General features: G+C 42.3%; 1 protein-coding gene and 1 pseudogene across 1 annotated transcript in view; one reads left to right on the top strand and one right to left on the bottom strand.

The window, feature by feature from the left end:
- KIAA1549L (KIAA1549 like) overlaps positions 1-24,052 on the bottom strand; it is a 268,932-nt gene that overhangs the window by 201,225 nt on the left and 43,655 nt on the right. The window lies entirely within an intron of this gene.
- LOC116638593 lies at positions 19,684-24,007 on the top strand (annotated as a pseudogene).

The raw sequence follows: 24,052 nt of genomic DNA, 5'->3' as shown, positions 1-24,052 counted from the left end.
GGAACCATTACATCACTGATTCTAGATACCATATTTCTATTAATGTGGACAGAACCAGCCTTTTAACCAGCCCTATCACACTGCTAACTCATACTAGAACTCACCATCAACTAGAAGCTCCTTCTTCAACAGTCTTACTTTAATAACTATTGTCTTCCATTTCCTACCCTTGTCAGTCATCCTAAGATTTGTAGGAAGGTGAAACTAAAATCCTCCCCAGAAAAAATTTAGAGACCACCCCCCATCCCAGCAGATGTTCTTTCCAGCAATAATATGACTCCTCCATGGAACCTCAAAAGTTCACAGCTCTGCAATTCACTGACACTCTCAGCATCTCATTTGCTCATCTATGCTGTGACATTTGCAAGGATCTAGTTTCAACCTAAAAGAGCAATGCTATACTATGTGAGCCCCTCTGAGGAAGCATGTGGCTTCCCAGGAACTAATCAGATTCATCAAAAGAATCTTAAAGGTGCAAGTCCAGCTTGAAAGATTCCTTTTTAAGCTTGAGTATGAGTATATCCTGGCCAGGTCTGAGTCACCAGAATGGGCAGTAGGAAGGATGCAGGAAAAACTCCTGCTTCATAAAAAAAGATTAGACAGAGGCATTGACCCCAATACCTATCACACTTACCCCAGCCTCCAGATCCTTGCAAAGCAGGAAGACCCACAGGGGAGAGAAGACACTCACAGAGCGGTGAGGAGCCCTGAGAGAAATGCCCAATGGGCTGAACTATGGGTCAAGAGATAAAGCCAGCTCATCAACAGCCAATCACCACACGGTTTCTAGAGCAGGAAAAAGATGGAACAACTTTCCTTCCACAGTGGGGGTGGCTAAGATGGGCATCTCCCTTTTTGTACTGTTTCTTCCCAGCTTTTGCCAAACTCCTAGATAGGAGAAGAAGGACACGACAATGAAGGGACTGACAGAGCTAGTAAATGAAGACTATTTTTATTTTTTTATTATTATTATTTTTAAAGATTTTATTTATTTATTTGACACAGAGAGACACAGCGAGAGAGGGAGCACAAGCGGGGGGAGTGGGAGAGGGAGAAGCAGGTTTCCCGCAGAGCAGGGAGCCCGATGTGGGACTCGATCCCAGGACCCTGGGATCATGACCTGAGCCAAAGGCAGACGCTTAACAACTGAGCCACCCAGGCGCCCGAAATGAAGACTATTTTTAAAGTCTATAGGTTTGGGAGCTTTTTTTTTTTTTCTTCTTTCATTGGGATCTTGATTTAGAAGTAGCATAGGTGTGCTGGGGTGGCACAGTCGGTTAAGAGTCCAACTCTTCGTTTTGGCTCAGTTCGTGATCTCAGGGTCATGAGATGGAGCCCTGTATTGGGCTCTACGCTCAGTGCAGTCTGCCTGCTTAAGATTCTCTCTCCCTCTCCCTCTGCCCCGCCCCAGACCCTGCGCGCTCTCTCTCTCTAAAATAAATAAATAAAGCTTAAAAAAAAAAAAAAAGAAGTAGCAAAGCACAATGTGAAAAACACTGGTTTCTGGAGTCAGGCAGGGGTCCAAATTCTAGCTATGTGATTTTGGCTACTTGACTTCTTTGCCTCAGTTTCTTTATCTGATAATGTGAGAGAATTCAAGGTGAATATGTATAAGATGCCTAGGATGTGGTAGGCACCTGATAAATGATAGCTCATGGGCACCTGGGTGGCTCAGTCAGTTAAGCATCTGCCTTCGGCTCCGGTCATGATCCCAGGGTCCTGGGATGGAGCCCCACATTGGGCTCCTTACTCAGCGGGAAGCCTGCTTCTCCCTCTCCCACTCCCTCTGCTTGCCGCTCCCCCTGCTTGTGCACTCTCTCTCTGTCAAATAAATAAATAAAATCTCTTTTAAAAATTAAAAAAATAAAAATAAATGATAGCTCGTTGCTCTTGAACTCTAAAGGGGTCCCAGCAAAGCCTAAAAGAGTGGAAAGGAAGCAGGGGCTGGCTCTTTGAAGACCTGCCCAAGGAAGAGGAAGATCCTTGCTTTTGAGGTTTTTGCAGATTGCCCAATTCAGTCCTCTAAGTTGGGATAACTTCTGGAGAGAAGTTCAGTCTACTTCTGCAAAACATGGCTAATGGGTGGAAGGAGGAGGATGAAGGGGTCTCACAAGTAAGACACTTCTGTTCTCTTCCAAACAAGAGCAGAACAACAGTTCCTCAAACAACCTTTTGGCTACGAAGCAAACAAATTAACTCAGAATGGAGAGTGAGCAGAATCTGATGACATTTATGCAAGATGATAAACTTGCCACAGTGTGTGCAATAAATAGAAATAATGTAGGGGGAAATGGCCATATGTTAGAGAAACTCCAGGAAAATAAACACATTTCTTCACGTGCCTGTGGATGCTTATAAATATATCCAGGTTGGTTATTTATGTTGTCCTCTCATCAATAAAGAGCTGAGCTCATAACACTTTATGCCTTCTCTGAGGCAATTTCCACTTTCAACTTTGTAAAATCTGCTTGCTTGCAGGTCCCATCTGCCCATACAAGGCTATGAATTCCATGCCTTCTCCCTTTTTGAACCTTTGGTGAACTGCACACATTAGGCCCCCCTAGACAACTGTTGGAAAGAAACTTAGTAGTTTATCTACATGCCTAAGACTGATTGTGTGTGTGTGTGTGTGTGTGTGTCTGTCTGTCTGTCTGTCTATCTGTCTGTATATATGGTTTTAAAAACTATATTGAGTTATTACTACCAGCAGGAGTGGCCTGCATGGGGTGGTGGGTGCACTGGCCTAGGGTATGTGTGGGCTGTGAAGAATTAATTGAAATTAGGAGGTTGAAAGAGAATGAAGTGGATTTAGAGGCCAGGCCCAAGGGTTCCTCAGATTTGCCAGGGGGGATGTAACCATGGTCAGAGGGGATAGTCAGGAGACAGCATCTCAAAAGCACCAGCCAAAAGGCATATTGGAAGACAATGACCAGCCAAAACTGGACTTGGTAGCAGAAAAGTGGTTACTGGACCTTCTTGATAGGAACTGAGAGTTATGGGATGGGAATAATTGGTTCCTCTTTGGCAGCTTGACCCAACCTCAGACAACCCCAGTGGCCTCACTTGCTTGGCTCTGCCTTGTCCCGCTAACCTTCTCCAGGCAGCTTTGAGTTAGTAAATGAGAATCCTCCGGCCATTTGAAGCCATCACTCAGTCCGCCATTACTGACATTGAAAAGTGAGCTCTGAAGAGGAAAAAGAGTGAGGAATCAGGATCTATTTTGCAAAAAAAAAAATGCCTAGAGATCACATATTGGACAAATGTTGAAAAGCAAATTTTCCAAAACGTTTCTTGGCTTTAAACCCACTGTAAAATAATAATATATGTTCATTACTGACACTTTGCGGGGGAAATGAAAAGTAGAAGGAAGACAAAATACCCATAATCCCACTGCCCGCAGACAATTACTGTTACCTTTTTATTCCAGTTTAAGATCAAATTTAAATTCCAGTTTTTTAGTAGAACCAAAATTAATTGCCTCTCTAATATACTAAGGTTTATTCTTTGGTACTGAACATTTATGCTAAGGGTGAGTAGAGGTAGATTAAAAAAAAATTCAAAATGATTTACTAAGAAAGAAAAAAATGGGGTCCAGGGCAAATTCTTGGAGCCAAGTTACTTCTTCCAAAATGTTTTTCAAAGGTGTGAATACTTCCAGATTATCTGAACATGGCCGCCACTAAGGAGCATTTCATAAATGCAGTATCTAGAAATCTATGAAGGTTTGATCTTTCTTCCTGAAGTTCATGGACGAGGGCCACAAGAAAGCACCTTCAGGCGCGCCAGCATTCCTGCACTAAAAAAGAAGACTGGAAAAAGAATGACCTATGTAGACCTCAAGCCCGTCCTAGAGCACAGTAGTATAAACAGTATGGGACTCAACCCTCCCTTATTGCAGACCTGCAACCTTCCTCACTCTACAGTACCCCGAACTATGGCTCTAATAGCAATGTGACATGAAAATGCCTTCAAGGCAACAGAGATGCCAAAAATCACATCTCATGTCAAGTCCACAGGGAAAACTAAAATGTATTGCCACTGTAGCTGGGAAATATATTTATTTTTTTTTAAAGATTTTATTTATTTAATTGACAGAGAGAGAGAGACAGTGAGAGAAGGAACACAAGTAGGGGGAGAGGGAGAGGGAGAAGCAGGCTTCTGGCCAAGCAGGGAGCCCAAAGCGGGGCTCGATCCCAGGACCCTGAGATCATGACCTGAGCCAAAGGCGGACGCTTAACCAACTGAGCCACCCAGGCGCCCCGCAGGGAAATATATTTAAAAGATAAATGCATACAATATTGAGGACAAAGCTCAATAATGGGAAGGACATGCAACTCATTTTTCATATATAGCCACAGCACAAGAACGTTTATCAACTAGCAGGGTTTTAAGTTCAGAAGTATCTGCAAGGGATGCTTCCTCTGGTGTAGTTTTTTTAAGTGAATTATTACATAAAAGCAACTGCTGACAGATGCTTTTCTTACCTCGTAATTATACTGCTTGTTTCACAAACTACATAGAGAGACAAGCATCATCTAGAACTGTGGCCATGCTCTCGTACGTCTCTGTTCCTTTGCTTATGAGATCTCTTGTCTTGAATGCTCAGCTCATCCCCTGGCAAGCTTGGTTCATACAGCAAGGACTCTACAAAGCCTTCTCTAACCACCTCCTTTCCCCACCTCAGGAAGACCTAGACACCTCCTTCCAAGTTCCCACAGCGTCTTCTGCCTACTTCCATCACCTCACATCACTCTCACTCAACCACATCTTTACTAAGCCCCCAGTGTGTGCCAGGCATTATTCTAGGCACTGGGGGTATAATGATGTAAACACAGGCAAGGTTTCTGGAGTCTATATTCTTGAGGCTTATATTCTAGAGATGAACACAAGCAATAAGCGTAAAATACAATATAATGCCAAGTAGTGACTCATGCTATGAAGAAAAAGTAAAGAGGAATACACTACAGTTATGTGTGTGTGTGTGTCCACAAAACAGAAAGTGTGCTGGTCATCTTCTTAAGAGGCTGTTATTGCACAGTCCAAATGTAATTAATAAAATACTGATTAAGTCAGATGGATGAGTGGATGGATGGGTAGACAGATGGACAAATGGACGAATGGATGGATGGATGCATTCATGGGCATCCTAAATACCACAAAGGTATTTCAGAGAGTAAATCCTTAAAGAATGTGAAATAATTCTCTTTCATTTGTGCATGCAAGTGCAACTGCCACAGTCTGTCATGACTACCATCACATCATTGTCATATAGTTAGGTCAGTACTGACATCATCACCACATTTGTGTTCCTGCCCTACCAGAGACTCTGCTCCAAGCCAACAGAGGTGCTTCAAGCTTCCAGGGTATACTATGCTTATTCTGGCTTCTGAGCCTTTCCTCCTGAAGCTCCTTCTGCCTGAGACACTCCCTTTCCTGACATACCAAGCCAAAGTTCTTTTCCTTCAAGACCAAGCTCAAGCTTTGCCTCCTCTTTTCCCGACCAGACTGTGCTGCCACAAGAAGCCTCCTGTGGTGTATCTGCATAGCAGCACTTTGCCCATGGTTACACGTGTCCCTCCCCAGAGGTCTTCACCAGTCTCTAAGACAGTCCACAAGGATCCCACCTCCTCCTACCTAAGCCTGTGTAGTCAGTCCCCTCCCATGTTGAATCAGGGCTGTGAGACCAATAGAATATAGCAGAGGTGATGGTGTTTGCTTTTTTGAGGCTAAGTCATAGAAGACATTGCAGTTTCTGGTTTGGCCTCTTGGATCACTTGCTCTGGGGAAAGCCAGATACCATATTGTGAGGACCCTCAAGCAGGGCCATGGAGATGCCCATGTGGAGAAGAACCAACTTGCCAGGCATATGAATGAGACACCTTAGAAATGCATCCTCCCGCCCCACTCAAGCCTTCAGATGACTGCAGTTCTGGCAAGTATTTTGGCTGTAAGTTCATGAGAGATCCTGAGCAGAACCAACCCAGCTGATCCTGAATTCCTAATCCACAGAGACTGTGAGAAATAAGTCATGTCTATCAGGGTTTCAAGCCACTAAATATTGGGTAATTTGTTACAAAGGAAGAAAGAGCTAATACACCAGCTAACAGCCGAGTTCTCCGAAGACTGGAATTATGTCCCTGTTTAGCACCTACAGCAATGCCTCACACGAGCAGGAGTTCCAAAAGTGTTCAGTGGCTCAATGAATGGTTTAAAAAAAAACCACACATACAAAACTGACATTTATTGAATCTTGATTATGCCAGGTACTGCCTGGGCACTTACATCTGTTACCTTATTTAATCTTATAAAATAGGTACTTCTATCCCCATGTTAGCAATGAGAAAGCTGAAGCACAAAGAAATTAAACAACTAGGTCAAGGTCACATAGGTAGCAAGAAATAGAGCCAGGATTTGAACCCGAGATTCCTAATTCAAGACATCATTCTTAGCCATTGTGCTAAATTAATTTCTGGTGATCAGCTACTTAGGGAAGAGGACCTATCGAATTCATCTCTGCATCCCTCGTGGGACACAAGGCCTCAACAACAAATATGGAGTAAGCGAATGAATGAGTGTGACCAGACATCCCATTCACGCTCGATTACGAATGCTTTCAATAACTGACACAAATGATTTCTCATGGAGTCTTGATATTAACCAGCTCGTGTGTTCCTTCTGGATTAAAATCAAATTCTAAATATAAATTGAATTTCATTCTTGAAAGGCACTGTGAAATTTCACTGAACAACTGCTGTTACCCAATTTCTCTCTGATCCTCTCCCACCTACAGCCCCCACTGTTCTGCTGGCATTGTCTCCTCCATCAGCAACCACCCCCACAACAGAGGTTTGGGGACTAAACCACCACTCCAAGGAATGGTGCCCTCACCAGACACAGTCCTCCTTGGTTTCCTTCCATCACCTCTACTCTCCCCTTTGCCCCTAACCCAGCTGAGAACCACCGGGACTCAGGGTCTGGCTACCCTGCCTGCTCTGCTGTAGGAGGATTCAGGGCCCACTGCTTATCTCTGCATCTCCAGATTCACTCCTGGCAGGATCAAGAGTGACTCAGTCTTCCTCCATTTATTGTGCATCTGCTCTGTGCCAGGCACTGTGTGAGACACATACCTCCAGGAGCTCACAGACCAAGGAGAGTAGGAGGAGAGAACCAGACAGCTGCAAAGCCATGTGTGTGCATGTAAGAAAGACACCAGGTCCCAGGAGGACACTCAGAGGACACGGGGCCACGTCATCCACACCCTGAACTCGTATTTGGAGCAAGCGTAAGTGTTGAGAATCTCTTCTTGGTGCACAGAGTAGTGTATTAATTAGTGAAATACATTATTTGACAGGCATAATTAGTACATCTTCTTTATAAGCTTAATTTTAATATCAATACTGCTAGAAGCAAGGGCAATTCATTTTTTAATGAATTAGTTACAACCACTAAATACATGCACATGGCAAAACATTCAAATACAAATAGATATAGAATGAGAAGTCAGTCTCCTCATCAGTCTCCAGACCTCAAGTTACCCGCCTCTCAGAAATAATCACTGTTACCAATTACTGGTGCCTCTTTCCAGAAATATCACAAGCTTTATTAATAGACACATTTTTACAAGTGAGAATGCACAGTGCACTCATCTATACCTTTCCTTCTCCATGTAATGACATATCTTAGAGTTCATTCTATAAGAGCACATATATCTCTATCCTTTTTAATGGCTGTATAGGATATTACTATATAAATAAAACATAATGAATCAGTCCTCTAAGGATGTTCAATTAGATTGCCTCCAATGATTTGAAGCAGGTCAATGTTTTCTTTCACACTTAAAAGAACAATAAATAAACAGTATTTCATTCTATTGTAGCAGTTAATAAATAGCAGTTAATAAATAAATCACAGGCTTCCAAGATAAACTGATTCTGTTTATAGTCCCTTCTTTTTGTTTATTTTCTGAGGCCATCTTTAACATATAAGGCCAATAACCTCAGGTAGCACTGATCTTGTCTAATTTCATATTTTACCTAGAAACCCCATGGGTAAAAAACTAAGAACGTAAGAGGCTCCCTTCCTAAGTACCATGTTGTTACCACAGCAGTAATGCATTATCCACATATACGTGACCAGACCACTGACTTACAGTGCCTCTCTAGAGCTAGAACCAGCTCCATTTCCTCTTTTAAGAAATTGAGGAAATCAGCCATATCATAAACAACTTTTTCTCATCAAGAATAGAGACATAATTTAAATACGTCATAGAGGTTAATTATCTAGGGGGTCTTATACATTCTTCGGGGTCTGTGAATAAAGTGGATTTCAATGTATTTGGCTTCCTTTACAATTCTATGGATTTTAAGTATTAAAACCATCATTCTGAGAAGGATCCATAAACCTCACCAGATTGCCAAAGGGGCCCATGGCACCAAAAAAGGGTGAGACTCTCTACTAGTGAATTCCAGTCAATTGGGGGGGTGCCAAGCAAAATCAACTACTTTAAGAAATGCAGCATCTTATCCATTCACTGTTCACACCTCTGAAAATTTCCTGACATATTTCATTAGCAGGAGCTGTTTCTAAATCAGGTAAAAGAGGCTCGATAAACCAAGCTCATTTACTGAGTTCTTGATTTGATAATTTAAGAACATTTCTTAGAAAAATAGCTTTCTCTCAAATGGCATTTGACTCCAAAACAGACCACTGGATGATCAGAATCTCTTGCATCAATTTTATTATCAGATATGTTAATCACTTCTTTAAGAAAAAAAACCATTTTCAGCTTTTCTTTTTTCTCCATGCTTCCAATTTTAAAAGGTATGGATTTGTTTGAACACTTGAAGATACTATTTGGTACTCCTTGACCTTTCTATATTCCTGATAAAAATGAGGCAAAATATTCTGTTAATAATAGCATGCCTTTAAAATGCAGTTTAATTGTAGAGAAGAGTTGATTTCGTGCCTTATATGATTGCTCTCACTTGTCACTAAAAGTCATTTTCAATCTCACACATATCTTAACAAATCACATAAGGACAACTGCTTTAGGTGGCTGTGGATGCGTCTAACTCTGAACCCAAATTCAAGGGCTTCTCTACCATGTTGTCCTCACCACTGAATTCACCAACCACTTAATAATGAGGTGTTTTCATTCACCTGAGGGCAGGTAGATTCATCTCACAACACAGTGATGGAAGGATTAAAATATACAAATGTATAAAGAGATGCAGGATTGAGTCCCTTGTATGGGTCACTGTGAATATTTTAAAAGATGATAGTATTCACCACTATCTGAAATTATCTTAGGTATTTATTTATTTGTTTCCTTGCTCTACACCACTGAAATGTAACCTCTGTGAGAGATGGGATCTTACTGTCTTGCTCATTCACTACTGTGTTGCAAACATCTAAAATACTGCCTAACACCTTTGTTTCTGCAACAAGATGGGTGAAGAAGTCTCTTCTAATACAAATCAATTAAAGAAAGGGATAAAATATATTCTTTAAAAATCTGGTTTAGGGGCGCCTGGGCGGCTCAGTCGGTTAAGCATCTGCCTTCGGCTCAAGTCATGATCCCAGGGTCTGGGATCAAGAGCCCCTGTCAGGCTCCCTGCTCAGCAGGGAGTCTGCTTCTCCCTCTCCTTCTGCCCCGCACCCCCCGCCCCGCTCATGCTCACTCTCTCTCTCAAATAAATAAATGAAATCTTTAAAAAAAAATCTGGTTTAACACATGGTTGAGGTTGCAATAAAGGGAAAGGGTTGGAAGCCAGAAACTAGAAGAAAGAGAAATTTTACTGTGTAACGCAAAGCTAGCATTTGGCCCAAGGACATCAGTTGACCCAGGAGCCTGGGTTTTTACAAAGTGCTTTGGTTTGTGGACCTGAGGAAAAAGCCTAGGGCTTGATCGTGGTGATAGACCAGATCGAGTACCCCTTTCCAAAATGCCACATTGCTCAAATGGAAACCACCTCAGAGAATGAGGCAGGAAAAAAAACCAACAAAAAAAGCCCCTGTCCTTTAGAAGGAGACTTATTATCTATCCTGGCCTCAGCGAGGCAGATAAAAAGTATCTCCTAAGAATCTCTAACCAAAAGCCCATACTCATTCACATATGTGTAGGGCCAGAATTCACGCTACCAGTGTGGCTTGGAAGGATAATAACAACCACCACTGAGCTGAAAATGTGATTAAAATAGCCCTTGGTTGTCATTACACCATGGCTGGAGCAAAATCCAAATCCTTTCTTTCTGGAGAAAGACACCTCAAACACAGGACTCTGATAATTCCCACAGAAAAAGTTTCAAGGAACATGAGCTCACAATTAACAAACAAACAAACAAACAAACAAATCCACTAGGGATGCCTGGGTGGCTCAGTTGGTTAAGTGTCTGCCTTCGGCTCAGGTCATGATCCCAGGGTCCTGGGATCGAGCCCCACGTCAGGCTCCCAGCTCAGCGGGGAGCCTGCTTCTCCCTCTGCCTGCCGCTCCCCCTGCTTGTGCTCTCTCTCTCTCTGACAAATAAATAAATAAAATCTTAAAAAAAAAAAACACTAAAATAAGAGTAAGCAAGTCACTATGAGTGAGAATTATCAGAAAAGCGGAGATATTGCAATGATCAGATACAGAATATGCCATAATTAAGTTTAAAATGTATAAAGAAATAATAGAAGTGATTAAAGATATGATGAAGACAACTGAGTAAGCTATTTTTAAAAAGAGCCAAATAGAACTTCTAAAATAGAAAATATGATAATGAAAACCAAAAAACAGGTAAGTAGCATATTCGACACAGCAAAGACAGAATGTATTAACCTTAAAACAGATTTGAGGAAATTACCTAGAATGCAGCCCAGAAAGGACAGTTAAAATACATTTTAAAAGCTAAGTAATATGAAGGACAAAGTGAGAAGGTTTAATATATGTCTAATCAGATTTCCAGAAAGGAGAAAAATAAGGTGATTGAGATAGAAGTAATATTCAAATAAATAAGGGCTAACAATTTGTTTAATTAATTAAAGACATGAATTCTCAGACTGAAGACATACATTAAATCCCAAGCAGAATAAATAAAAAGAAACCAATATCTAGACATCAAAAATTTCAACACTTAGTGAAATTGAAGAAAGCCAAATCACAGAGAAGGGACCAGAGAGATCAGTCAGAGACAGTCAGAGACCGGACAGATCACTGACGAAGACTGAGCTGACGTCCGTGCATCAAGAATGAAAGTAAAACGACATCTTCAAAGAGCTGAGGGAAAATAACTGTCAATCAGGAATAAGCAAAACTAGCTCTCAAAACAAGGCTGAGATAAAGACATTTTCAAGCAAACAGAAATGGACAGAGGTCATCACTAATATATCCTCACTAAAGGAATTTTAGAAGAATGTATAGTTAACCCTTGTTTTTTGTTTGTTTGTTTTTTACTTTTTTAGAGGTTTTTAGTTTTTTATACTCTTTTTTTTTATTATTATGTTATGTTAATCACCATACATTACATCATTAGTTTCTGATGTAGTGTTCCATGATTCATTGTTTGCATATAACACCCAGCGCTCCATGCAGAACATGCCCTCTTTAATACCCATCACCAGGCTAACCCATCCTCCCACCCCCCTCCCCTCTAGAACCCTCAGTTTGTTTCTCAGAGTCCATAGTCTCACATGGTTCGTCTCCCCCTCTGATTCCCCCCCTTCATTCTTCCCTTCCTGCTATCTTCTTCTTCTTCTTTTTTTTAACATATAACGTATTATTTGTTTCAGAGGTACAGGTCTATGATTCAACAGTCTTACACAATTCACAGCGCTCACCATAGCACATACCCTCACCAATGTCTATCACCCAGCCACCCCATCCCTCCCAGCCCCCACCACTCCAGCAACCCTCAGTTTGTTTCCTGAGATTAAGAATTTCCCATATCAGTGAGATCATATGATACATGTCTTTCTTTGATTGACTTATTTCGCTCAGCATAATACCCTCCAGTTCCATCCACGTCGGTGCAAATGGCAAGATTTCGTTTCTTTTGATGGCTGCATAATATTCCATTGTGTATATATATACCACATATTCTTTATCCATTCATCTGTCGATGGACCCATCTTGGCTCTTTCCATAGTTTGGCTATTATGGACATTGCTGCTATAAACATCAGGGTGCACGTACCCCTTCGGATCCCTACATTTGTATCTTTGGAGTAAATACCCAGTAGTACAATTGCTGGGTCGTATGGTAGCTCTATTTTCAACTTTCTGAGGAACCTCCATACTGTTTTCCAAAGTGGCTGCACCAGCTCGCATTTCCACCAACAGTGTAGGAGGGTTCCCCTTTCTCTGCATCCCCGCCAACAACTGTCGTTTCCTGACTTGTTAATTTTAGCCATTAAGAATGTATAGTTAACCCTTGAACAACATGGGGGTTTTAGGGATGCTGACCTCCACAGAGTCAAAAATCTGCGTATAATTTTTGACTTCCCAAAAATTTAACTAAAGAGAGCCAGAAACCTCACCAATAACATAGTTGATTAACACGTATTTTGTATGTTATATATATTACATACTGAATTCTTACAATAAAGTAAGCTAAAGAAAATGTTATTAAGAAGATCGTAATGAAGAGGGGTGCCTGGGTGACTCAGTTGGTTAAGTGTCTGCCTTCGGCTCAGGTCATGATCCCAGGGTCCTGGGATCCAGCCCCACGTCAGGCTCCCTGATCAGCGGGGAGTCTGCTTCTCCCTCTCTTCTGACCCTCTGCTCTATCCCCATCTCCACCCCTGCTCTTGTGTGCACTCTGTCTTTCTCTCCAATAAAAAAATAAAATCTTAAAAAAACCCCTCAGAACAGGCATACTAAAACAAAAAAGATCGTAAGGAAGTGAAAATACATTTATAGCACTGTACTGTATTTATCAAAGAAAATCTATGTTACTGTAAGTAGACCTGCCCAGTTCAAACCCATGGGGTTTTTTTTGTTTTTTGTTTTTTAAGATTTTTATTTATTTGATAGAGAGAGAAAGACAGCTAGAGAGGAAACACAAGCAAGGGGAGTGGGAGAGGGAGAAGCAGGCTCCTGGCTGACCAGGGAGCCCGATGCGGGGCTCGATCCCAGGACCCTGGGATCATGACCTGAGCAGAAGGTAGACGCTTAACGACTGAGCCACACAGGCGCCCCTCAAACCCATGTTGTTCAAGGGTCAGCTATACTCAGAAAGAAGGATAGTGATTCAGAAGGAAGATCTGAAATGTCAGAAGAAATATTTTAAGCAGTTAAGTGTAAAAGCTTAGAGTTGGCTAAATCTTCTCTCCTTGAGTCCACCTATTGAGTTGGAGACTTGTCCAAACTATGCTAGCTAGAAAGGGGAGGCTAGCTGGGGCTTATTACTCACCAATGGGATAAACTGGACATGACTAACCATGAATTGCCCAACTAAGAAATGTGGGATATAACTTATTCTTTCATTTTCATGCAAAAATTCTCCATAATATAAGAGAATTCTACATGCAAATGAAATCAAACTCTTCGGGGTAAAGACCAAAACTTAAATTTCCAAAGGAATGTTTATTTCACCCAACTGTGAGATTATTATTAGGCCCTCTCTTGTTCAATAATTCCCACCTTCTTTCTGGGACTTGTTATCTCACAAATGAATGACACATGGTGATTGGGATTACCCAGGCCCACAAACTAAATCATGAAGATTTTCCTTCTCAGGATTAGAATCCATTTCAGATGGTTGGGAGAGAAACTGGAAGAGTCAGAAATGCAGCCAGTTCAGAGAAAAGGGCTGTGTGGAGATTTTTGTTGTTTTTTTTTTTAGCTCTAAATCACTAACTGACCATAACATGTTCAGAAATGACCAGTTACCAGCATCTGATGGATCTGATAGGTCTGTGCAAAATAAGAATCACCATTTCAAGGAGCCCCAAGGTTACATCTTAAGGGATCCTCAAATCCCTCCACTTTGATCACAAAGATGCTGAGAGAGGCAAAGGGCAACAGAAGAATGCTTCTCACCCCAGAAATGGTGCTTTCAGGAGCCACAGTGAAGTAATGAGTGCCTTCCAACTAAAAGTGGCGACCCATACACCTGTGTCTCTGAGTGAAGTTTCTGGAACTGAATCCAGATAAAATAAGGATTAGGAGATAAGAAGCTGGGATAAAACCCAGGAATGGGACCTTAAGTCTGTGCCTAAACTGGTGGCCAGCTTGACTGTTGCCAGTTGGCTTAGTAAAGCCAGTGGAATCGGTAAACCACCAGCTTAACTGATTTTCCCTCCAGAAATGACCAGGAATTTGACTTAACTAACCAAATTCTACTATCTCTCTTGAAATAGTGTAGTCCTTCTAAAATGATCCATGTGAACCAAATCTCTGTCCAAAAAAAAAAAAAAATCAAGAAAGGAAAAAAGATCTGTACAGTTGGACACCAACAGTGGAAAATCAGGGACAGGGACATCGCAGGAGACAGTGGCCTGGATGGGGCTAAAGAGGGGCAAGCAGGTGGCAGGGGGCCAGCTGGACATGCCGGGTTCAGACAAGGAATCCGCGATGCAAAGCAGGACCAGGAAAGAGGCCCCTTTATCCAGTCTGGGCATATCCACAGAAGGTCGGGGACGGATGCTCTGTAATACAGTCAGATCTGGTGACTATAGGTGTGGGAGCTAGGTGGGAAAGAGCAGGCAGGAAGGTCTTTACAACAAGCAGCTCAAGGCCAGTCAAGGCAGGCCTTACTGTAGGAGGTGGGGGGATTTGTAGGAGTTCTTTATCAGGGGCTTACTACGTGGCACGCATGGACAAGCACTTCTCCTCCTTACAACCACCCTGTGAGGTACAAAGTATAATTCCCATTTTACAAAGGAGGAAAGGTCCAGAGAGGTGATGCAGTGTGTCTCCTTGGTAAGTAGCAGAGTCACGATTAAAACCCAGAACGGTCTGGCTTCAATGCCAACAGTTGCTATGACCCCACACCTCCTGGTCCAGGGCCCTTCAATCTCCTTCAGTGCTGCATCCCTGTGATCATGCTGCTTCAATACGTGCCCTTTTCTCTTCCATCATCTCTTAACTCATTTATTCTTTTTTAATCTTGGCTAAGAGGAGGTAAAAGCCTTTTCTCCATTCACATCCATGAAAGACCATCACCCCAGAGTAAATCCACTTAGTCAAGCTAATCCATTTTTTAAATAATGTGCATATATAAGAGTGCTCTAAAAAGTCTGAAGTGCTTTAGCAATGGAAGGTAGTGTTATTAAAACAATTACTATACTCATGCATGTAGGCCAACTCACTGGAGACTCTTCTAGTACTGGAATACAATGGACACAAGTTATAATGCTGACAAGGTGGGACAGCTAGAACTACTGCACAGAGTGCTTGAGTCAACAATTCAGGTGTAGAACTGAAAGTTAACTTCTTTCCTTTCATACGTGAAATGTCCAAGATGCAGAGGATGCCCCATGTGGGAGCTGAAGGACTCCAGGGAGCTGGGCCAGGTGTCAGGAGACCTGGGTTCAAATCCCAGTTCTGCCTCTACCTGGTTGGCTGGACACTGAGGCTAGACACCGGACTCCGCTTCCCTCCTCTCTCGCCCTTCCTCCCCCATCTCAGTCACCTCCCCTGAAAGGTAGTTTGCTGTACCAATTAGGAGTGAGCATTTGGGGAGCCAGACTGCCTGCATTTGTGTTCTGCCTCCACTGTGACCAGCTGTAACGTTGGACAAGTTACCCAACCATTCTCTACATCTGTGTCCTCGTCTCTGCAACAGATAAAAACAGTACCTACCTGCGACAGTTAATTTTATGTGTCAACTTGATTGGGCCACAGGGTGCCCAGATATTTGACTCGACATTATTCTGGGTGTGTCCGTGACAGTGTTCCTGGATGAGATTAACACTTGAATCATTAGACTGAATAAAGAAGATTGCCCTCCCCAAGGTGGGTGGGCTTCATTCTCTCTGTTGAAGGCTTGAATAAAATAAAAGGCTGAGTAAGAAAGAAGTCACTCTCTGCCTGACTGCATTCGGGCTGGGACACTCGTCTTCTGCCTTTTCACTCAGACTCGGATGGGACCTGAACCATCAGCTCTCCTGGGTCTCCAGCTTGCCAACTGCAGATCCTGAACTATTCAGCCACCATAAGCAAATGAGCCATTTCCTTATCATAAATCTCTAAATATTGATAGGTATAAGTGTAGGTAAGGTATAGGAAGATACATACACATGTATGCATCCTATTGGTTTTGTCTCTCTGGAGAACCCAGGCTACAAGACCTCCAAGTTACTTAAGAATTAAATGAGACTGTACTCTTTGGACAAAACCTAGCACATCATATGACCTCAATAAATATTATATTTGACCACTAGACATTGAACATCCCAGTCCTGTGAGTCTAATTAAAAGAACCATAAAATGTGTAGAAACAAAATGGTTTTTTAAAAGCTACACAACTATACAAATTTAGGTCACTTCACCTGCATCCACAAGTTTCTTCATTTTCTTTTCTGAAATATATGTGTGATTTACAGAGACACCATAACTATGGTGATGTCTATGAAAACACTCCCCTCCCCCCAAACAAACAAATAATAACAAAAAAACAACCCTGATGCCAGGGTCTAAATTACATCCCCATTTGCTTCCTCACCTAAAGAAATTTTACTGCCTCTTCCAAAAGCAAATGTCCATCCCATCCCTATTCAGGTGGCCTTTGAATCTTCTGAACTTAATTAGAGCAAGTCAAGACACTAATCCTCAGACATTCGCACGCGGGGTTAATTAACCAGATACAGCGCAACTCTTGCCGTGCAAATCAGAGCACGCCCTGGAGAGGCTAAAAGGAAAGGGAACATCATTCTATGCGTAAGAAAGCAAGATGAAATACACAAATCTTGGGCTTTTCCAAGTAACCTTTTATTTTTCCAGTTTCCAGAAATCACACTGTTCTTCTTTTGGCCATTTCTAGGAAATAAAATATCAAGCCACAACTTACATTGCAGGCTGACTTCATTCCTTCTATCTTTTCAAAATCAAAAGATGACATGGACAGTTCATCAGAGCAACTTTCTTCTGAGAATGCCGATCACACGTTATACATTATATGTGGCTTTATTATACATTACACATTATAGTGGCTTTATTATACATTATAGTGGCTTTCAAATTAAATGCTCAAATGGGATCTTTTTTGTTGAAATCTATTTAACCACAAACTATTCGAATAACTGAAGACTCTTTCCAAGAATGCCCGTGTTATTGTGAGCTGAGATCATGGAAACAGGAGGAAAAGTACTTTGATTTCCATTCAGAACATATTCACACCTATTTTCAAAGACATCATTGAAGCTGAGCCCTGATTATAAGTCACCATGAGGCAGGGTCAAGTGAAGGAGATTTCCCTGGTGCTACTTCAAAGGTTCATTCAACAAATATTAATTGGCCACCTCTTACGTGAGTGGCATGGTGCTAGGTGTTTGGGCCTACAATGGCAAACAAAACACAAAGAGCCTCTGCCTTCTCAGAGCTGCTCTGACAGAGTCAAAGTAAGTCTGGTCCTAGAACATGACGGAGGCCACCTAAGCGACCCAACAGGATGCTGACCTCCCAAAGGGCACAGCAGGGATCATCTGGGGAATTGAGACAAAAGCAGAGAAAGAGTAGGCCTAAGTGGTTGCAAAAGCTCTAGGAGAAACTACTTCCAAGTTATACCACACTTTGCTTATAAGCATGGAACTGTGCAGAAATACTCAAATGTAAAACCACTTTTCAAAATCAAAGAAGAAATAACTGGCCAGATCTCACCTAATGAGTTATCCAAGCATACCCTCAGGATAAATTCAGGCCTTTTGGATGTACATTTTCCTATATGCTGAAATGCTTTATTAGTCAAGGGTAAGAGACTCAGGTTATATAACATTCACCACCCCCATCACCCTAAATATGACTTTCAAATAAAATACAAATAAAAGTCTGTTCCAGCACTTCCCAAAAATATTTTGTGAAAAATAGGCCCTATGGGTTTAAAAAAAAATAGGCCCTATGGGTTTAACCCTATGGGTTAAAAAATCAGAAGAGGGAAGAAGACATTATTATTTTATATAAGGTGATCAACAGAGACTTCACTGACGAAGGGACATTTGGGCAAAGTTAGGGAGAAAGCCATGTGGCTTTCAGGAGGAAGAGCATTCCAGGCAGAGGAAGCAATATGTGCAAAGGCCCTGAGGCAGGTGTGTGTTCAGCAGGTTTGAGGCACAGCAAAGACGCCAGCATTGGCTGGAGTGGTGCGAGCAAGGTGGGGAGTGATAGACAAGATGGAAGAGGAAGCCAGGGCTAATTAAATCATATAGAGATTTTGGCTCAAACTTGGAGTAAAACAAGGTGCAATTGGAGGCTTCAGAGCAGAGCTATAACATGAGATCTGACTCACAATTTAACAGGATCTCTCTGGTTGCTATGTTTCATGCAGTCTAGATGGTGGCATCTAGTCCTCTTCCCTCTTCCGATCTCTCTTCCTCTGCTTTATTTTTTCCCTTAGCACTTATTTATTGCTTGGTTTCCCCTATTAAAATACCAACTTCATGAAAGCAGGGATTTTGTTTTTTTGTTTACTGCTTTAGTCCCATTGTTTCCAACTAAACTTGTAGGGTACTTCAAAATTCCAGCTGAAAAATGATGGTGGTTTGGAACAGGGTAAATACAGTGAAGGCTGTGAGACATGATCAAGGTCTAGATATATTATGGAGATAAAGCCAGGTGGAGGAGGTAAAAGAAAGGTCAAGGACAACTCCAAGATTTCTGGACAGCTGGAAGGATGGAGTCACCCAGGAAAGTGTAGATAGAAAGACAAGAGGTGTGAAACCTGAGCTGTGAGGAAGTTTAAGGCTTAGAGGTCATGAAGATGAGGAGGGACCAGCAAAGAACACTGAGAAGAACTAAGAAAGAATGGGATCTGGGAAGCCAAGTGAAGAAAGCATCTCAGAAAGGAAGGAGTGATCCTCCCTTAAATGTTGCTGTGAGGAAAATAAAATGAGGACTGAGAATGGACCGCTGGGTTTGACCAAATGGGAGGCCATTGGCGATCTTGATAAAAGTAACTTTGTGGAATGATAAGGACAAAAGTCTGATTAAAGTGGATTCAAGATAGAATGGGAAACTCAACAACAACAAACAACCCAATGAAAAAATGGGCAAAGGACTTGAATAGACTTTTCTCCAAAGATACAGAAAATGGCCAACAAGCACATGAAAAGATATTCAATGTCATTAGCCATTAGGGAAATGCAAATTGAAACCATAATGAGAAAAAAAAACATAATGAGATACCACTTCATATCTACTAGGGTGGCTATGGGAAGAAAACCAGGAAATATCCAATATTGATACGGATGTAAGGAAACTGAAATGCTTGTACATTGCTGGCAATAATGTAAAATGGTCCAGTTACTTGGCCCAAGCCACCAAACAGTTCAGCGGTGACTCAAAAACTAAAACATAGAACTACCATATGACCCAGCAATTCCACTTCTAGGGATATGCCCCAAAGTACAGAAAACAGATACTCAGAAAAATACTTGTACATGAATGTTCACAGCAGCACTATTCACAATAGCCAAAAGGTAGAAACAACCCAAATGTCCATCCATGAATGAATAAACAAAATGTGCCATATATATATATATACAATGGGATCTTACGAAGCAATAAAAGGTAAAGAAATTCTGACACATGTCACAACATGGATGAACCTTGAAAACATTACGTAAGCGAAAGAAGGTCAACATATTGTATGAGCCCATTTTATAAAATATACAAAATAGGTAAATCCATAGACAGAAAACAGATTGGTGGTTGCCAGAGGCTAGGGCGAGGGGAGGAAAGAGGGGGAGCACGTAACCAGCAAGGGGAGGGGGGCACTTTGGGAATGACAAGAAGGCTTTGGAACTAGATGGAGCTGGTAACTGTACAACACCGTGGATGTACTAAATGCTACTGAATTGTATGTGCTAACATATTAAAATGGTTAGTTTTATGTTAAGTGAATTTCACCTCAATTTTTAAAAAAGAGCAAGAAAGGGACGTAAGGAATTGGAGACAGTCTGAAAGAAGACTCTTCCAAGGAGGTTGGCTGGAGAGGGGATGAGGTTCACAGCAGCAGCTGAGGGGGGATGTGTGGTCAATGTGGGGCTTCTCTAACATGGAAGATAGAGCACATGCCCGTCTGCATCGGGAGAGAGGGGACCGGAGGGAGAACTGCTGGTAGGAGGGCCTCAATCTCGTGCACAAGAGTCAAGAGTGCTTCATCCTTACCAAGAGAGGAGGCAGGATTCGGGCAGCTTGGTCATGGCAGCCGTGGGGGCTTGCGGAAATTCTCTGTTGGAATACAGTTTTGTTTTGTTTTTTAGGAGATGTGGGGATGTTATGAGTGGGGAGAAGGTGTGAAGCAGTTATCCCAGAGAGTGGATGCATGTCCAGATAAGGCAACAGGGCAGCACTGCTAGGCAGCTTGAACAGCCCATTTAAGGTTACTAGGAATAAACCAATGGGACTAGTCAGCCCGGTTGTGTGGTTTTCTCCAAATGCATTCGGTTGCCTGGGGAAAGATGGAGAGCTATTTAATTTATTTATCCCTAAGTTCCCCCAAAGATATCTGACCATAGAAGCCTATCAATAGCCCCCAAAGAGCCTACATAAAAGTCTAGTCAACACACAGATAACAGAGGATAGGAAAATAGCAGTACCCCTAAATCCTCTTTTCTATGCAGTGCAAGCATACATGATAAGCGGGGGGGCCGGTCTGGAGGCCCAGCAGGGGCACGCAGGCATTCTTGGACTGGCCAGAAGGGCCCCTGTGAGGGAGAGCAGAATGGTTCAGCTGTCAGAGTCTGAGCTTTGGAGTTAGATTTCCACTCCAGCTGAGTGATCTTGGGCAAATGAGTCTCTCTGAGACATATCATAAAATGGGGGAGCTATCACCTGCCTTTCAAGGATGTTTTAAGGATTGATGATAAGCACTTAGCACTCAAGTTTCGAGCATATAACAGACATCCAATCGAAGGAGGTAACTATCATTATTAGCCAGTCAGATCTGCCAGATCAACCCGATGAAAGATGATACCACCAACACACCGTCAACCCGGGGGGCCCAACCACCTGTGTACTTGGATGGTCTCTGGGGAACCTCAAAGAGTTAACACAACTCCCTCTCAATTTACAGTGAGGAACTTCACCAGTCCAGAGAGGTCTTGACTGCTTTAGCTCAAGAGTTGATTGGTGTTTCTAGCTCCTAAGTTAATGTGCAGAAAAGAAGCACCCTCCACTTCCTATAAAACAGTAAACTTCACAAAAGCTGCCATGCATCCCAGTGCACTAAACACTAAAAAAGTGTTTTTAACTTTTGAAAGAATTTTAGACTTACGGAACATCACAAAAACAGTACAGAGAGTTCAGTACCCTTCAGCCAGCTTCCTCCAGTGTTAATATCTCACATGACCATGATACAACTGCCCAAACCAGGAAAATAACTCTGATAAATTACTATTAACGACTTGACAGACGTTATCTGAATGCTGCTAGCTTTGCCTCTAAAGTTCTTTTTCTCATGCAGGATCCAATCCTGGATCCCACGCTGCATTTAATTCTCAAGTCTTGTTAGCTTCTGCCAACCTGTGACAGTTCCTCGGTCTTTGTCTTTTACAGCCTTGACATCTGCCAAGAGAGCTGGCCAGGTCTTTTGCAGAATGTCCCTTGATTTGGGTGTGTCTGATGTTTTCTCATGATAAAGCGAGATTGGGCATTTTGAGTAAGAATCCCCCAGAGAGGATGTTTTGCCCTTCTCAGTGCATCACAACACAGGGCACATCACAAAAGAGTTGATACATCCCCTTCCTGGTGCTGTCACCCTTGATCTTTTGGCAAAGGTGGTGTTTGCCCTGTTTCTGCACCCCTATCATATTTGATACAGGGTAAAACAGAATCCCAGCCTTTCTCCTGGTCATAATAGAAGTAAGTAGATGTTTCCATTCACATTCCAGCATCTGTACACCAATAAATGTAATTGTACTCAGCACCCAAAGGGTTTACTTTTATTTCTTTCTTTTGGTTATATTGTAGGTTATTTTATCCCCAAATATGTTTAAAAGAGGAGAAGAAGAGTTTTAGTTACACCCCCCAGTCATACCCAGAATCCCTTCACAACCGAAGTGCCCCCAAGTCCCACGTGAGAATTCAGGTATCAAAAGTATCAGTAACAAAGATCATCAACCCCATGATGAGCACCACATTCAAGGCTCTTTACATACATCATCTCTACTCTCAGAATTCTGAGGATATACGTTATTAGCTGCATTTGAGGAAACGAGGAAAGCTCAGAGAGTTTAAGTACTTTAACTCATATTCAAGCCTAATATAGTAGAGCAGGACCCCTACTCGATCTGATGCTCAGCCTCCTGACACAACACCTGCTATAATATTAAGTCTGAATAGTGTGGGAGGAGAATAGCTTCCCTAGGGCCCAGCCCCCCAAATGCTAACAAAAAGTATAATCCACTCATAATGACAACTACTCTTTCTGAGGTGTGGACGTGGTCTTACCCTGGATATTCTCTTTTATAATTTCACAACAGCTATGAGATGGGTAGTATGCACCCCATTTCACAGAGGTCAGAAAGAGCAAATAACATGCCCAAGATCCAAAACCAAAACCCTAACCTAATCTGGTCATGCCTCTAATTTACAGAAAATATGCCACAAAGATATAATCAGCAAAATCCAAACAGACAAATTCCAGAAGCAAACAACCTGGTTTTTTTTTTTCCTTGCACTTTTATATGATAAAGAGAAAGAGAGAGAGAGAGAGATAAGGCAGAACCTATAGATTAAAAGATCCTTAAAAGACATTTTTACAAATAGCAGATGTGGGGCTTACTGGATCCTATTTCAAATAAACTATAAAAGAAAATAGAAAATTTATAACAGTGGATTCTATTGATATTAAGAATTATTAATTTGTTCAGATGTGATCATGATAGTTTAGTTGTGTTTTTAAAACGTCTTTATCTGCTTTCCTTTCGGCGGCAAGACGATGGTGCAAATTTCCAAGAAGAGGAAGTCTGTCGCTGATGCCATCTTCAGAGCTGAACAGAATGATTTTCTCACTCAGGAGCTGGCTGACGATGGTTACTCCGGAGTTGAGGTCCAAGTTACACCAACCAAGACAGAAATCATTATCTTGGCCGCCAGGACACAGAATGTTCTTGGTGAGAAGGACTGGTGTATCTGGGAATCAACTGCTGTGGTTCAGAAGAGGTTTGGCTTCCCTGAGGGCACCGCAGAGCTCCATGCTGAAAAGGAGGCCACAAGAGGTCTGTGCGCTATGGTCCAGGCTGAGTCTCTGCGTTAAAACTCCTAGGAGGCCTTGGGGCACCTGGGTGGCTCAGATGGTTGAGCATCTGCCTTCGGCTCAGGTCATGACCCCAGGGTCCTGGGATCGAGTCCCGCATCGGGCTCCCTGCTGGGCGGGGAGCCTGCTTCTCCCTCTGCCTCTGCCTCTCTCTCTCTCTCTCTCTGACTCTCATGAATAAACAAATAAAACATTTTTTAAAAAAATTAAAAAAAAAAAAACCTCCTAGGAGGGCTTGCTGTGTGGGGGGCCTGCAGTTCAGCATGGAGAGTGGGGCCAAAGCTCTGAGGTCATGGTGTCCAGGAAACTCCAAGGACAGAGGGCTACATTCATGAAGTTTGTGGATGACTTGCTGATTCACAGTGGGGACCCTGTGACCTACTGTGTTGACACTACTGTGTGCCGTGTGCGGCTCAGACAGGGTATGCTGGCAATCAAAGTGAAGATCGTGCTTTCCTGGGACCCAAGTGCTAAGACTGGCCCTGAGGAGCCCCGGCCTGATCACATGACAATTATGGCACCCGAGGATGAGATACTGCCCACCACCGCCATCTTGGAACAGAAGGGTGGTAACCCAGGGCCCCTGCCATACCATAGCCAGTACCCACAGTGTAACAGGGTCTCCTTGGCAGCTGGATCTGGGGTCTGGATTTGCTCTGT

The sequence above is a fragment of the Phoca vitulina genome, unplaced genomic scaffold (genome assembly GCF_004348235.1).
Source record: "Phoca vitulina isolate PV1807 unplaced genomic scaffold, GSC_HSeal_1.0 scaffold16, whole genome shotgun sequence".
NCBI classification, from domain to species: domain Eukaryota; kingdom Metazoa; phylum Chordata; class Mammalia; order Carnivora; family Phocidae; genus Phoca; species Phoca vitulina.
This window is presented reverse-complemented; position numbering and strand designations above follow the sequence as displayed.